The sequence below is a fragment of the Phyllobates terribilis genome, unplaced genomic scaffold (genome assembly GCF_046119375.1).
Source record: "Phyllobates terribilis strain yellow unplaced genomic scaffold, ASM4611937v1 Scaffold_1__5_contigs__length_1240528914, whole genome shotgun sequence".
NCBI lineage: Eukaryota > Metazoa > Chordata > Amphibia > Anura > Dendrobatidae > Phyllobates > Phyllobates terribilis.
Genome location: NW_027362761.1, coordinates 715,451,728 through 715,468,591, shown reverse-complemented (window position 1 = coordinate 715,468,591; position 16,864 = coordinate 715,451,728).

Genomic DNA, 16,864 nt, shown 5'->3' with positions numbered 1-16,864 from the left:
GCTTGCGACTCAACATCTGAAAATACCCTCCATAAATCCTGAATGGCTTCAGGTAGCTCCCTCTTCAAAACTGCAGCAATGTGAACATTACAGCATTTACCATAACACCCCTGACCCCAGGACCCTATAGTACTAGACGACCAGTCGAACAATGGATTGGGCACCCTTAACCAGGGTAAACCCAGGACCACTGGAGCCGGCAAATTAGCAAGTACAAATAAGTCTATATGCTCTTTATGTTTCATATTCATAATTAGTGGGAACCCAGTGACCTTCCGAGAAATGCGCCCATGCTCCAGGGGAGGGTTATCAATAGCCACAACAGGGAAAGGAGACGACAAAGGTTCAGAAACAAACTTATACTTGACTAGAAAATTGTTGATCAATCAAATTAAGAGCAGCGCCACAATCAACCATTACCTGGAAATCAATGGAATGACCATGATAGGTGGTATTACCAGATAAAAACACTCCTGCGGAACGTAAAAATGCTATACGAACAGGAGAATTGCTCCTGCTGACCCTTTTTTTTTCCTTCCTTATGCGAGCCTTGCATTGCTTAATAAAATGGTCAGCCTTACCACAATACAAACATAGCCTCCCAGAGAACCTCCTCTACCTCTCCTGGGAACGGGAGGACATCGCACCAACTTGCCTCAGTTCCCTGCTGACGGCATGACTATCCTGAGAGACGGGGTACAACATTAAAAGAGCCTTCTCTTCACTCTGTCTGGCTCTCAATCTTCTATCCACAGGGATATCTAGCTGCATAGCTGTTTCCAAAGTGGCAGGTGCAGGATATGCAATGAGCAAATCTTTAACCCTTTCATTCAAACCTGCCAGAAACTGACTCTTGAGTGCTGGGTCATTCCATCTGACCTCTGCGGACCATCGTCTGAACAGGGTGCAATACTTCTCAGCCTCACCAGAGCCCTGTTTAAGCCGTCTGAGCTCTGCCTCAGCTGATATGACCCGATCAGGATCATCATATAACAACCCCAATGCAGTAAAAAATGCTTCTACTGACGTCAAACAAGAATCAATAGGATGTAAAGAAAATGCCCAGATTTGTGTTTCACTTGCAATAAAGACATAATAACCCAGACACGCTATAATTCACTCCCTGAGGACCCAGGTCTAAGCCGAAAATACAGTAAACATGCATTTTTAAACGAAAAAATTCCTGCCGTTTACAAGAAAAAAACTCAGGTAATCCTACCTTCGGTTCATCAGGGCGTGCTCCAGGGCAATTACTCACGTGCTGTTGCAGACTGGCTACTTCCAGAGTTAACCCTTGCAGGTGCTGAGCAAGCTCCTGGACGCTGTTCAAACTGAAGGAATCCGGATGAGGATTTATTATTTTTTTTAATATATATTTTGGGCTGGACAAACTGTTACGAAACTGCAACTCCACACTAGGGCAGAAGAGGAAAAAGCTGTCCCTCACTAGGTCTAGACTGAAGCCCTACGGTGGAGTGGGCAACCTATTCCTAGCATGCTCTCAATCAGATTCCAACATGTCTTGACCGAAATCTGATCCCAGGTCTCTTCTAGACGTTCCCAAAGTTGGTGCATACTGGTCGACTCACTTGGATATATATACAGCTTTTCTTTCAAGTCTACCCACAAGAGTTCAATTGGGTTGAGGTCTGGGGACTGTGGGGCCCAATCCAGCACGTATATTTCACTGTCATTGAACCATTTCTTCGCCCATTCTCGACGTATGCTTTGGGATGTTGTCCTGCTAGAACACTATGTCGTTCTTTTCATACCCATAGTATTCAAGTGTACAAGGTAACTAATCTAGTAGAATACTCATATATAGCACAGCATTGAGACCACCATCAATCTTGATCAAGTATCCAAAGCCTTTGGCTGTGAAACAATCCCATATCATCAGGCTTCCTCCACCGAATGTGACAGTTCCTTCAATTTCTCAATCCGTTAGACCCAGACCCTTTTTTCCTTGTTTCTTCCAAACCCATTTGCACCCATCAGAGCCTAGTCTATTGACTTTTGTCTCATCCCTCCAGATCACCCGTTTCCAATCTTCTACTGTCCACTTTTCGTACCTTTTTGTAAACTCAACCCGACGCTTCTTATGACAATATTGAAGTCGAGGCTTCTTCACCTTTTTTTCAAGCCACCATTCAAGACTTGTATATCGTGCATCGCATGATGCTTGCATGGATGTCTGTGATCTCACTAATACAAAGCATACGAGCCACTCCCACTGCAGTATTTGTCGTGCCACAACTGATAGACCTTGTGATGAGCCAACTTGTTGACTCTGATATTTTGCCTGGACGTCGACCTCTTGGCTTTTGAATGGATGGATGGATGGATGGATGGACTACATTTCGTATTCTTCCAACTGTGATGGCACTCACATGATGCAGTTTGGCAATTTTTTTTCGCCAAGAAATCGCTATCAATGAGCTAGATGATGTTGTTTCTCTTTTCTTGAGAAATCTTCTTCATGGCTGCTCCTCAATTCAAAGCAGTGACCTTTTGCTTGGGAATCAATCTAATAACACCCTGAGCTATTAGGGAATGTGAGAACAGGTTGTATTTTATAGTATACAGGAAGAAAAAGAATTTTCCACCACCAGCAGCAAAACAGTAACAATGCAGTGACTTTACAAGAATCTGCATAACCAATATATGCTAAATAGTTGCAAGTCAAATTTCTGTATGAGATAGCCAAGATGATTGTGTATAAAATGATGGTAGTCTCACATTCGAAGCAGTAGTTGATGGTGAGATATAGAGCCTAAAAGTCAAAAGTTCAAAACATTGTTTTCCTTTTGCTCGTCAGTGTAAACTGCATTCATGGTGAACTGTAAAATGATGATCACAACAGTTATAATAATCTGTATAAGTTTCTCCAGCTTAAAAAAATCACAGACAAAATTTTTCAATTTTATGGACTGTCCTTCAAATTTCTGGATGGTTGGCACTCATACTGCCTCTTTCTGCTAGGCTTCATTTACTTCTCAAAAAGTGCTCTACTGTACATTGAATACAAAAAGTCAAGCATTATGGTTTTCAAATGGCATGTGCAATTTGCTAATTTTTTTATGCCAAATTTTGTCGTAAAAACTTTAATAAATGTCCACCATAGGCTCAGCAGACAGTATCACATATTACAGGTTTAGATGAACTGGATAAAGTGAACTCTAAAATATCATTCGATTAGATGCCACAGTATCAGACATGATGAACTTCCATACACAGCAAGTATCATGAAATGAGATACTCAGGTGCAACAATACAGGATCAAACATTATCTCTGTTATATATATGATCAGACTAGATACCCAGGCTTACCAGTAATTTTATCATGATCAACTTAGATAACTAGGCTTACCAACACGGTATCAAACATGATAGTAATAGATAAATCTGGGTAATAAATGGTTCTGAAGTTTTACACAAGCCGTAACGCAGCCGCAGATTACAGGTTCAGAAATCTGTCACTGCAAAGCACACAAACCTGGAGCACGCCAACATGGAATCTGGAGGCATATCCTTTATGCACACTGTATGCTGAGCTGGTCTTAAGGTTTTGATGTTAAATTGACTGATATGGAACTGATCATAATTCCCTCCACTTTGACTAAATTCCTAGTTTCAGCTGTAGAAAAACAGCCTCATCATACCATATCACATTTTCCCACATACTTTTTGAAGACTCAATGTAGGTTTGGGCAAAACATAGCTGAACTTGGATGTTTTTCCTTTTAAGAAAGACATCCATCCTGCCACCCTACTCCACACATCACACATATACAGAATATTGGAGATTGTTGCCACATGCAGTACACAACCAGTACTTGCTAGAAATTCCTGCAGTTCCTTTAACCCCTTTACCCTCCAAGCCTGTTTTCACCTTCATGACCAGGTCAAATTTTACAATTCTGACTGTCACTTTATGAGGTAATAACTCTGGAACGCTTCAACGGATCCCCCTGATTCTGAGATTGTTTTTTTTTGTGTGACATATTGTACTTTATGATTGTGTTAAAAATTGTTCGATATGACTTGTGTTTATTTGAAAAAAAAAATTGGAAATTTGTCAAAAATTTGGAACGCTTAGCAATTTTCAAACTTGTAATTTTTATGCCCTTAAACCGAAGAGTTATGTCACACAAAATAGTTAATAAATAACATTTCCCACATGTCTACTTTACATCAGCACAATTTTTGAAACATAATTTTTTTTGTTAGGAAGTTAGGAGGGTTAAAAGATGACCAGCGATTTCTCATTTTTCCAACAAACATCACAAAACCATTTTTTTAGGAACCACATTACATTTGAATTGACTTTGAGGGGGCTATATGTCAGAAAATACCAAAAGTGACACCATTCTAAAAACTGCACTCAAAGTTCTCAAAACTACATTCAAGAAGTTTATTAACCCTTCAGGTGCTTCACAGAAATTAATGGAATGTGGAAGGAAAAAATTAACATTTAACTTTTTTTCACAAACATTTTATTTTAGACTAAATTTTTTTTATTTTCACAAGGATAACAGGAGAAAATGGACCCCAAAATATGTTTTGCATTTTTTCCTGAGTACGCCAAAACGTAATATGTGTGGTGGAAAACTACTGTATGGGCGCACAGCAGGGCTCGGAAGGGAAGGAGCACCATTGGATTTTTGGAGCGCAAAATTGGCTGGAATCATTAGCAGACACAATGTCATGTTTGGAGAGCCCCTGATGTGCCTAAACAGTGGAAGACCCCCACAAATGATCCCATTTTGGAAACTAGACCCCTCAAGAAATGTATCTAGATGTGTAGTGAACAATTTGAACCCCCTGGTGCTTCACAGAATTTTATAACGTAGAGCTGTGAAAATAAAAAATCAAATTTTTCCTAAAAAAAAAGTCTTTACATAGTTACTTACCGGTAATGGGATTTTTTGGAGACCACAACAGCACCACGAGAGAGGGGATCCACCCACCAAGGACAGGAAACCTACAGGCTTAAAAGGGGCGGCACCTCTCTCCCGCCTCGGTTTGGATTACAGAGCATTGAGAGGACTGCCAGGTTAATAAACACAGCAAAAAATCACAAAAACTTATCATACCACACGACACCCATTAAGTGTGAAATTATAATTAATAAACAGGCGGAACTCCCACAACGTGAAGGAAGGGAATATAAGGGTGCTGTCATGGTCTCCGAAAAATCCCGTTACTGGTAAGTAACTAAAGACTTTATCGGTCGACCATGACAGCACCACGAGAGAATTACAGATATAAGGTAATCTAGGGAGGGACCACAGCCTGGAGAACTCTTCTCCCAAAGGTGAGGTCAGTCGAAACACCCATATCTAGTCTATAGTGTCTATAGAATGTAGATGGAGAGGACCAGTTAGCAACCTTACATATGTCTTCTATCGAGATACCTGTCTTCTCTGCCCAGGAGGTCGCCACAGCCCAGGTGGAGTGAGCCTTCAACCCTTCTGGCACTTCCTCACCGCTAGATGTATAAGCTAGAGAAATAGCCTCCCTAATCCCTCTAGCTATGATGTACTTTGTGACATTAAACCCTTTCCTAGCCCCTTGGTAGGATATAAATAATGACCTATCTTTTCTTAAGTCTTTGGTAACCGAAACGTATCTAACCACACATCTCCTCACGTCTAATGTATGTAACTCTGCTTCTTTCTGGTTACTCGCATTAGGACAGAAGGAGGGTAGGACAAATTCCTGAAGTTTGTGGAAACGAGTAGCTACCTTAGGGAGATAGGCAGGATCAGGTCTAAAAATCACTCTATCATCCAGGATTGGAGTAAATGGCAAGGCCGTAGACAGGGCCTGAATGTCACTAATCCTCCTGGCCGAGGCTAAAGCTATTAGCAATGCTGTCTTAGGAAGAGGGATTTAAGGGTTGCTGATTCTATTAGATCAAAAGGCGAGCTAGTCAAGGACTTAAGAACCAAATTTAGATCCCAGGGAACCAAGGTGCTTCTAACGATGGGTCTAAACGCTGCCTTAATGAACCGAAAAACCCAATAGTTACCCGCCAGATCACAGCTATATAGGGCGCCTAAGGCAGAAACCTGAACTTTTAGGGTGCTGGTGGATAACCCTAGTTTAAGACGCTTTTGTAAAAACTCCAAAATCTTTCCTATGGGCACCCCCTCATCAACTCTAGATCCAGAAAAAGACAAAACTTCTTCCAAGTTCTGGCATAAATTCGAGTCGTAACAGGTTTTCTGCTACGCATTAGGGTAGCTACTAGACCTTGAGAAAACCCTTTCTGACTTAGCAGTGACCTTTCAAGTTCCACACCGTCAGGTGGAGACCAGTTGCTTGAGGATGTACTATTGGACCCTGAAAGAGGAGATCCGGAATCTCAGGCAGGACCCAAGGATCGGAGATGGACATGCTCCTCAGGCATGAGAACCAGGGTCTCCTGGGCCAAAAGGGTGCAACCAGCAGAACCCTCGCCTTGTCCTCCCTGATCTTTCTTATGACCGTGGGAAGAAGAGCCAATGGGGGATAGGCATAGGCCAGGCTGAAATCCCAAGGTATCAGGAGAGCGTCCACTGCCAGGGGATTTTCTCTGGGATTTAGGGAACAGAAGAGCCTTGTCTTCCGATTTTGTCTTGTGGCAAACAGGTCTACCACCGGAGGCCCCCATCTTCGGACTATTGGGAGAAAACGTCTTGTTTTAGTTCCTATTCCCCCTGCCTCAGAGGATAGCGGCTTAAGTAGTCTGCTCTTGTATTTTCTTTTCCCCTTATATGGAGGACCGTCAAGGAAAGGAGATGACTTTCCGTGATCTGAATAAGATGATCCATCACTCTCTTCAGTGATCTTGACCATGTACCCCCCTGGTGGTTCAGGTATGCCACCGCAACGATATTATCCGAAAGGATCTTCACATTCTGACCCTGGAGGAAAACTAAGAAATTATTAACCGCCTTGTCCACCGCCAGCAGTTCTTTTGCATTGGAGGAGAGACCCTTTTCGTTATCTGACCAGGTCCCCTGGGCTACCATATCCCCCAGATGGGTTCCCCACCCACAGGGACACACATCGGTGGTAATTGTTCTAGTGGTTCTAAGTACCCAGGGAACCCCTCGAGATAGGTTTGCTTCATCCTCCCACCACTGTAAGGACTTTAATGACCGGGGTGATAAGGGCATTGTAACATACCTGGCGGCGTCCTTGCATGGTGGTCCATCTCCCACTGTGCAAGAGCGCGCACTTGATCTCCAGTCCAGAATGTCTCTCTGGCTTCCCTCCATGCTGTCTGTTTGTGTCTGTTTCTGCTGCTTAAGGGCGGCGCCCGATCACTTCCTGCTTTTTGTACCTGCTGTGGGTCACACCCCTTGTGCGTCCTCAGCCTATTGCTGTCTGTCACCTGGTATATAGCTCAGCTGCTCCCATCTATTCCTGCCTGAGCATAGTGTTTCATTCAGTGTGTGCTTGCACTCTGAAGGTGCCAGGTCCCGTTCTGTGTTCTCTTGTCTGCCTATCCTGGAGGCTGTATTTCCAGGCCTGTCTGAACACGCTCCTAGCCTGTTCCTCCTGCCTTCTAGGGGCTGATTACCTAGACCCGCTCCTGTATCTTGTCTGTCCTGTCTGAACACGCTCCTTGCCTGTTTGTCCTGCCTCTCTGGGGGCCGTATTCCCAGACCCGCTCCTGTATCCCGCTGCAGTGTCGGTCTCCTCCGTACGCTCAGTTCCAGTCTGAACTCTCTCCTATCCTTTACCTGTTTTGCCTCTATGTCCGTTCCTTTCCTTTTTCTGGAGAGTCTGAACTTGTACCTAACTCCTGTTTGTTGTCTCTGTACTCCTGTTTGTGAGTTTGTGGTCCACTCGTTACTTCACTGCAAGTACCCTGTGGGTATCTGGCTCTGCCTTTCTCTTCCTGTCTGTTCCGTGTGAACAGAGCCCTGTCCCCCCTACTCAGCCTTGCCTGCTCTGACTCCTTTGCTCACTGCTCCGGCGGTTCTAGCCTGCTCTGACTCCTTTGCTCACTGCTCCGGCGGTTCTAGCCTGCTCTGACTCCTTTGCTCGCTGCTCCGGCAGCCTTGCTCCGCTCTGACCCTTTTGCTCGCTGCTCCGGCAGTCTCGCTCCACTCTTGCTCACCGCTCCAGGCGGCCTCGTCCTGCTTTACTCTTGCTCACTGCTCCAGCAGTCTCGCTCAGCTCTGATCCTTTGTTCACCGCTCCTGGCGGCCTTGTCCTGCTCTACTCTTGCTCACCGCTCCAGGCGGCCTTGTCCTGCCCTGTTCTTGCTCACCTCTCTGGGCGGCCTCACTCTGCTGTGTTTGTCTGCCACATCTGTGGTTCTGTTCCTGAGTCCCAGTGTGTACTGGGTCCTATCCCGCCAGTGTCCCTACCTGCTAGTGCCTCCCTGTCTGCACTCTAGCTGTGCTTGCCTGTACCCCTCTACCTGTATTGTTCCTGAGTCCCAGTGTGTACTGGGTCCTATCCCGCCTGTGTTACTACCTGCTAGTGCCTCCCTGTCTGCACTCTAGCTGTGCTTGCCTGTACCCGCCTGCCTGCATACCCGCCTGCCTGCATACCAGTCGTGCCTGCCTATACCCACCATTCTGTGTGCCAGCCTACCAGTCTGTTCCTGTATTCGCCTGTGTGGGTCAACAGCCGTGTCCGGGGTCTGTCCTGGAGTAGCACCTGGTCCCTCTGCTCGGTTCCTCCTTGGTGCACTGGCGTCGTATGCCGTCGTGCGACCCTGGTCGGATCGGGTGAATACCTAGTTACGCCCCTCCAGGCATTCACTCTCAGGCACGGTCCAGTGGAATCACTACAATCACACGCACACGCCGCTCAGCCCGGGCGTGTGCATAACAGGCATCTTTCCTTCCAGGTGTCCCTTAAGCGAAACTTCATTATATAGCACATCCCACTGTAGAACCCTGGAGTGGTATTGTGCCCACAGAACCCCTGGGCACATGATGTCAGGGTACCCAACAGGAACATTGCTGCTCTAAGGGACATGACCGTATTTGTTACTGCTTTCTTCACCTGATTCCTTATTTTTTATTTTTAGCTTCCGGGAGGTAACATTCTTGAGATTCTGAATCAAGCATAATCCCTAGAAACTGCTGAAGTTTTGAGGGTACTAACCTAGATTTTTCAAAATTTAGCACCCAAACTCTCTAAGATGGTGATCACTTCTTTTAGGTGTTTATTACATTGGAAGGCAGAATTTCCCACCACCAAGAAATCATCCAGATAAGGGATAATTAAAATAACACGTTCCCTGACATGAGCCATGACCTCCGCTATAAGTTTAGTAAATACCCAGGTAGCTATGGCCAGACCAAACGGCAGGGCCCTAAACTGGAAATGCTTAATTTCCCCATCCATGATCAAGGCCACCCTAAGGTATTTCTGGTATTCCTCATGGATAAGTACATGGTAATAAGCGTCTTTCAAATCTAATACTACCATGTAACAGCCGGAAAACAGTAATTTTATTGTTGAACTAACAGACTCCATCTTAAAGGTGGAAATGATCAAGAACTTATTAAGGGCTTTTAACCCCTTTACTCCCGAGGGTAGTTTGCACATTAATGACCGGGTCAATTTTTACAATTCTGACCACTGTCACTTTATGAGGTAATTACTCTGGAACTCTTCAACGGATCCCCCTGATTCTGAGAATACTTTTTCGTGACATATTGTACTTCATGATAGTGGTAAAATTTCTTCGATAACTCTTGCGTTTATTTGTGAAAAAAACAGAAATTTGGTGAAAATTTTGAAAATTTTGCAATTTTCAAAACTTGAATTTTTATGCCCTTAAATCAGAGACATATGTCACACAAAATAGTTCATAAATAACATTTCCCACATGTCTACTTTACATAAGCACAATTTTGGAACAAAATTTTTTTTTGATAGGGAGCTATAAGGGTTAAAAGTTGACCACCGATTTCTAAATTTTCCAACAAAATTTACAAAACCATTTTTTAGGGACCACATCACATTTGAAGTGACTTTGAGGGGCCTTTATGACAGAAAATACCCAAAAGTGACACCATTATAAAAACTGCAACCCTCAAGGTGCTCAAAACCACATTCAAGAAGTTTATCAACCCTTCAGGTGCTTCACAGGAATTTTTGGAATGTGGAAAAAAAAATTAACATTTAACTTTTTCACAAAAATGTTCATTTAGACCCCAATTTTTTTATTTTTGCAAGGGAAACAGGAAAAAATGGACCCCAAAATTTGTTGTGCAATTTCTCCTGAGCACACCAATACCCCATATGTGGGGGCAAACCACTGTTTGGGCGCACGGCAGGGCTCAGAAGGGAAAGAGCACCATTTGACTTTCTGAATGTAAAATTTGCTTGAATAATTAGCGGACGCCATGTTGCGTTTGGAGAGCCCCTGATGTGCCTAAACAGTGGAAACCACAAACCACAAGTGACACCATTTTGGAAACTAGGCCCCTTAGGGAACTTATCTAGATGTGTGGTGAGCACCTTGAACCCCCAGGTTCTTCACAGAAGTTTAGAACATTAAGCCGTAAAAATAAAATTTTCACATTTTTGCAACAAAAATGTTTTTCAGCCTCCAATTTTGCATTTTCATAAGGGTAACAGGAGAAATTGCACCATGCAATTTGTTGTGCAATTTCTCCTGAGTAAGCCGATACCCCATGTGTGGGGGGAAATCACTGTTTGGGCGCACGGCAGGGCTCGGAAGGAAAGGCGTGCTATTTGATTTTTTGAATATAAAATATATAATTAGTGGACGCCATGTTGCTTTTGGAGAGTCCCTGATGCGCCTAAACAGTGGAAACCCCCCAACAAGTGACCCCATTTTGGAAACTAGCCCCCTCAAGGAGTTTATCAAGAGGTATAGTGAACATTTTGAACCCAGAGGTACGACACAGAATTTGATAACATTAGGTCATTATATTGAATAAGTTGTCATTAGTCTTGAGCGCAAGTGCTCGCTACTTGAGTTTGCATCGGGTGCTCAGGTATGCACCATGTATCACGGGTGCTCAAGTGACATGCTCGAGTCCCCGCCCACATGTTTCACGGTTATTAGACATCCAGAAAAAAACAATATGCAGGGATCGCTCGTGCATGGCAGGCAATCCCCGTGAGTTTTTTTGGCTGTGTAACAGCTGCAAAACATATGGGGAGGAGACTCGAGCATGTCACTCCAGCACCCGCGATACTCGGTGCATACCTGAGCACCCGATGCAAACTCAAGTAGCTAGCGCTAGCACTTGCACTCAACATTAGTCGCCATAATCGTCGTCATTTTTTTCCTTTACTTTTGAAAAAATCCAAATACTAACCCTAGCACAACCCTAACCCTAACACAACCCTAACCCTAAAGATTATTTTTTACGCCATACCTCGTGATTAGATAAGTGATAAGTGATTAGACCGCTTTATTCTTCGGGTCGGTGCGATTACAGAGATACCAGATTCATATCGGGTTTTTATGTTTGGCAGCTGTCACACACTAAAAGGGGATTTTTTTTGGCAGAGACTAGTTTTTGCATCGCCATATTTTGAGAGCTATAATTTTTCCATTTTTCAGCCGATAGAGTCATGTGATGGCTTGTTTTTTGCAGGACAAGTTGACGTTTTTATTGGTACCATTTTTGGGCACGTGACATTTTTTGATCGCTTTCTATTCCAATTTTTGTGAGGGAGAATAAACAAAAAACAACAATTCCGGTATTGTTTTTTTTGTCTTTTTTTTTAATACCGCTCCGCGTGTGATAAAATTGATAAGGCAGCGTTATTCTTCGGGTCAGTACATTTACAGCGGTACTACATTTATATTGTTTTTTTTATGTTTTGGCGCTTTTACACAATAAAACTTATTTTATAGAAAAAAAGATTTTTTTGTATTGCTTTATTCTGAGTGCTATAACTTGGAGCTGCATTCAGTGATGAATTGCGAATCTGCATTGGGCAAGGTGATGATGCTGGAACTTTTGTTTGGTGCCGTTCCAATGAGATTTATAAAGATAACTGCATGAAGAGAACATGCAAATTTCCACAGTCATTGATGATATGGGGCTGCATGTCAGGTAAAGGCACTGGGAGATGGCTGTCATTACATCTTCAATAAATGCCCAAGTTTATATATTTTGGACAGTTTTCTTATCCCATCAATTGAAAGGATGTTTGGGGAATCATTTTTCAAGAGGTTAATGCATCCTGCCATAGAGCAAAAACTGTGAAAACATTCCTTGAAAGAAGACACATAAGGTCAGTGTCATGGCCTGCAAATAGTCAGGATCTCAATCCAATTGAAAATCTTTGGTGGAAGTTGAAGAAAATGGTCCATGACAAGGCTCCAACCTGCAAAGCTGATCCGCAAACAGCAATCAGAGAAAGTTGGAGCCAGATTGATGAAGAGTACTGTTTGTCACTCATTAAGTCCATGCCTCAGAGACTGCAAGCTATTATTAAAGCCAGAGGTGGTGCAACAAAATACTAGTGATGTATTGGAGTGTTCTTTTGTGTGTTTGTTTTTCATGATTCCATCATTTTTTCCTCAGAATTGAGTGATTCCATAATTTTTTCCCTCTGCTTGGTCTGAAAAAAATTACCCTTACTGCGTACCTCATTTTTTATCTTGATTTCTTTTAGTGTTTCTTAAAGCCCTAAAGTTGCCATTTGAAATGAAAGCGGACAATAAACACACTAAACAGTCCCACCACTGCCTAAGATGGTACATTAGAGTCTCACCCTTCCTTCTCCGCCCGACTGGAATAGAACAGCTGCGACTATGAAGACTTCCAGGGCCGACTACCTCAACCAGTGGCCCCCCACTTCTGGCAGGCCCCCACAGAGAGGAGGTAGCGGCAAGCTTAGGAAGCTACCAGTCCATCAAGGTACAAGGCCAGGAGACCCAAGGGTCCCACCTTGGCCTCTCCGAGAGTTTCCATGGGGCCAGGCGGCCAGTGGGTCCCTCCTGGCAACTCCAAATGTCTCCATGGGTTCTAGGCGACTGGTCGGTTCCTCCTAGCAACCCCAATACAACATATCCATGGGGCCAGGTGACTTCTTCGTCCTCTCCTGGACTTCCCAAAATGTATCCATGGTCTCTCTGAAGGTTAACGGAGCAGATCCGAATCTTTCCAGTCAGGGCAGTTACCCTTAGACTAGAATCATGTAGAATACAAATCTTTGTCTCTTTCGAAGCCATGCAATCCATCTACTTTCCTGAAGGATGTCTCTCATACTGATTCTAAAGTCTTTCTGATATTTCTTGATTGTCTGTCCCAAGTCTCATTCTGTCTCTAGCACTACAGAAATCCCTGTTTATATTTACATCTGTGTGAGGTCATCAGGCACAGGTAAGAGGTAAAGGTGCTCAGTTATTATTGAGCTAATCTATTTACATAGTTGGTATCAAAGGGGCTGTTGTAATTAGCTGGCTTTTAGTACAATTAGCATATTAGCAAACAACATTGTTTCCAAGTGGCGACCGCAATCAGGGTTAGACAAATACTGATCTGACCTTTAGAAATACACAAACATGTACAAGACAATTGAAACACAATAATGCAATTTAAACACAATAGTGTATTCTCTTGACTTAACAAATCTAAATGTCTGGCTTATTAAGATTTTACTCTGTATCGTCACAGATGACTTTCTAGATGCCTTTGTTATAGCCACATCTAGCTTTGGGGCTTTCTCCCAGGAGGAAGAGGCTGAGCCCTCAAATGGGTATTTCCTCTTAAAGGAAGGGGGAAGAGAGCCCTTTCTCTCCGGTCTTTCCCATTCCCTATGTATCAGATCCTGAAGTTTATCATTAATTGAAAAATACCTTCTTTTCCTTTCTTTCAGTCCCCTGAACATAACATGGTGGACCGATTTCTCTGGTCTGGTATCCGTAATGCCCATAGTTGAGCGGACCGCTTAAATCAGACCGTCAATTTCATTTAGTGGGAAACAATGTTGCCCTGCACCACTGTTCGAGGACAAAGAGGGGGAAGAAGATGAATCATCAGAGTCCACCTCATAGGCCGATGAGAGGGAGACATCAGAGGCTGGGGAGACTTCACAATCTGTATCCTCATTTCTCTTTACTTTTTTAAAGAGGACTTTGCTGATCTCTGATTTGACTAGGATTTTTAACCCTGAGGCGAAACTAGGAGTCTCGTCTCGTTAATACGGAATTGGCACAGCCTTTTGGGATATGAGTCTTCCAATACGGCCTTACATAATGCACATTCCTTGTGCTTGGATTTGGAGGTACACTTCTTCCCCTATTAACAATAGACAAGAAGGGACACTATTACTAAGTGAACTTTCTCAAAGATCACTTACCCAGACGGCTCAAAGGGCGGGTACCGGTTTGGAGGAAGGACCTTTCTCTGCCGGGAGATCATCCCTGGAGGCTGCAGATTCGTCCATCCTGCTGGAGCTACAATGGCTGGACCTGGTCGCAGATCCTCGCCTTCCTGAGGTCCGGGTGTTACCAGTAACTCAAGGGCGTCGTGTCTCCTGGGGCTCCCCAAGCAGCCGCTGAGATGGTGAAGGTGGCGGCTGCTGAAGCTGCTGCTGCTCACTTTCTGTCTCCATTTTATGACAGGGACAGAAGTAGCTGGGAAGCCTGGAGCAACGGTGCATAAATGCTTATATAGTAGCACCGGCTCCATTTTTTTTTTTACTAAAACTACTTTCTGGTGAGAAAGTGTGGTTGTTTTTTCTTTTTTTACACTCATTTCTTTTAATATCAGGTGCAGCTGCTCTCTGGACGCGCAACCTGCTGGCCGTAGGGGTTATTTCAGCGTTCCCTCGGCGTCTGAACACATGTGACCGGAACTTCCTGGTCCGGTCACGTGACCATCGAGGGCACACAGCGGCATCATCATGCCGCGCGCCCGGATACATACAGAGTCCAGAAGCTCGCGGCCACATAGGGCCTGGAAGCCGCCGTATCATGCGGCGCTGAAGCCACAACCCCATGCAGGGGCGCCGCTCCTGCTCTCATGCGGTGTCCATGCGATGTTGGGGCTGCCACCCCCAGGCAGGGGCACCGCTACCACTTACCATCCGGCACCTGAGCGATGCTGGGGCTGCCAACCCCAGGCAGGGGCGCCGCTTCACAACCCTCCATTGATGCGCCGAGCAATGCTGGGGCTGCCAACCCCAGGCAGGGGCGCAGCTCGACAGCTCGCATCTCCAGTCGTATCCGGACATCTTCAACAGGTAAGCCTGTCAAAGGTTCCCCCATCAAGGACAGGAAACTGAGGCGGGAGAGAGGTTCCACCCCTTTTAAGCTTGTAGGTTTCCTGTCCTTGGTGGGCAGATCCCCTCTCTTGTGGTGCTGTCATTGTCAACCGATAAATGTTCTGTTCGCCCCAATTTTTTTTATTTTCACAAGGGTAACAGAAGAAAATAGACACCAAAATATGTTGTGCAATTTCTCCTGAGTACGCCGATACACCATATGTGGGGAGGGACTACTGTTTGGGTGCACGGCAGGGCTCAGAAGGGAAGGAGCGCTATTGGACTTTTGCAGCTCAAAATAGGCTGGAATCATTAGCGGCCACCATGTCGTGTTTGCAGAGCCCCCAATGTGCCTAAACAGTGGAAAAACCCCACAAGTTACCCCATTTTGGAAACTAGACCCCTCAAGGAATGTATCTAGATGAGTAATGAGAACCTTGAACCCCCAGGGGCTTCACAAAAGTTTATAACATAGAGCCGTGAAAATAAAAAAATCACATTTTTCCCACAAAAATGTTCTTTTAGCCCCAATTTTTTTCCCACAAGGGTTACAGGAGAGAATGGACCCCAAAATATGTTGTGCAATTTCACTTGAGTACATCGATACTCCATATGTGGAAGTAAACTACTGTTTGGGTGCACGGCAGGGCTCAGAAAGGAAGGAGTGATGTTTTGGAATGCAGATTTTGAAGGAATGGTCTGCGGGCGTCATGTTACATTTGGAGAGCCCCTGATGTGCCTAAACAGTGGAGATTCTCCACAAGTGACCCCATTTTGGAAACTTCCTCAAGGAATTTATCTGGACATGTGGTGAGCACCTTGAACACACAGTGAATTCACAGAATTTTACAACATTGATCTGTGAAAATGAAAAATATATATATTTTTCCCACAAAAATGTTGTTTTAGCCCCAGATTTTTCATTTTCACAAGGATAGCAAAAGAATATGGACCCCAAAATTTGTTGTGCAATTTCTCCTGAGTTGTTGAAATTGTTGTGCAATTTCGCCGATACCCCATATATGGTAGAAAACTACTATTTTTTTACTTTTGAAGAAAAAGAATAATTACATTTTTACCACTAAAATGTTGTTTTAGCTCCAAGTTTTTAATTTTTCTAGGGGCTAATAGGAAAAAATGGACCTCATTTTGCTGTAACAAATCTCCTGAGTTCGCCAATACTCTACATGTAATCGGGAAATACCTTTCAGGCACAGTGCAAACTCAGAAGGGAAGGAGCGCCATATTATAGTGCAGATTTTACTGTTATGGTTTGCAGGTGATATCACCCACTGGGGGAGCCCCTGAGATGCCAGAACAGCAGGACCCCCATAAGTGACCCCATTTTACAAACTACACCTCTCAATAAATTAATCTAGGGGTGCAGTGATCATATTGACGCCACAGGTGTGTGACAGAATTTTACACCATTGGTCAGTGAAGAAAAAATAATTGCATTTTTACCACCAAAATTTTGTTTTAGCCACAAATTTTACATTTTCACAAGGGAAAAAAGGGCACCAAAATTTGTCCCACAATTTCCGCTGAATGTAGAAATACCCCATAGGTGGCTTTACAGTACTGCTTAGCCATATGGTGAGACTCGGGAGGGAAGGAGCGCAATTTGCCTCCTGGAGCACATATT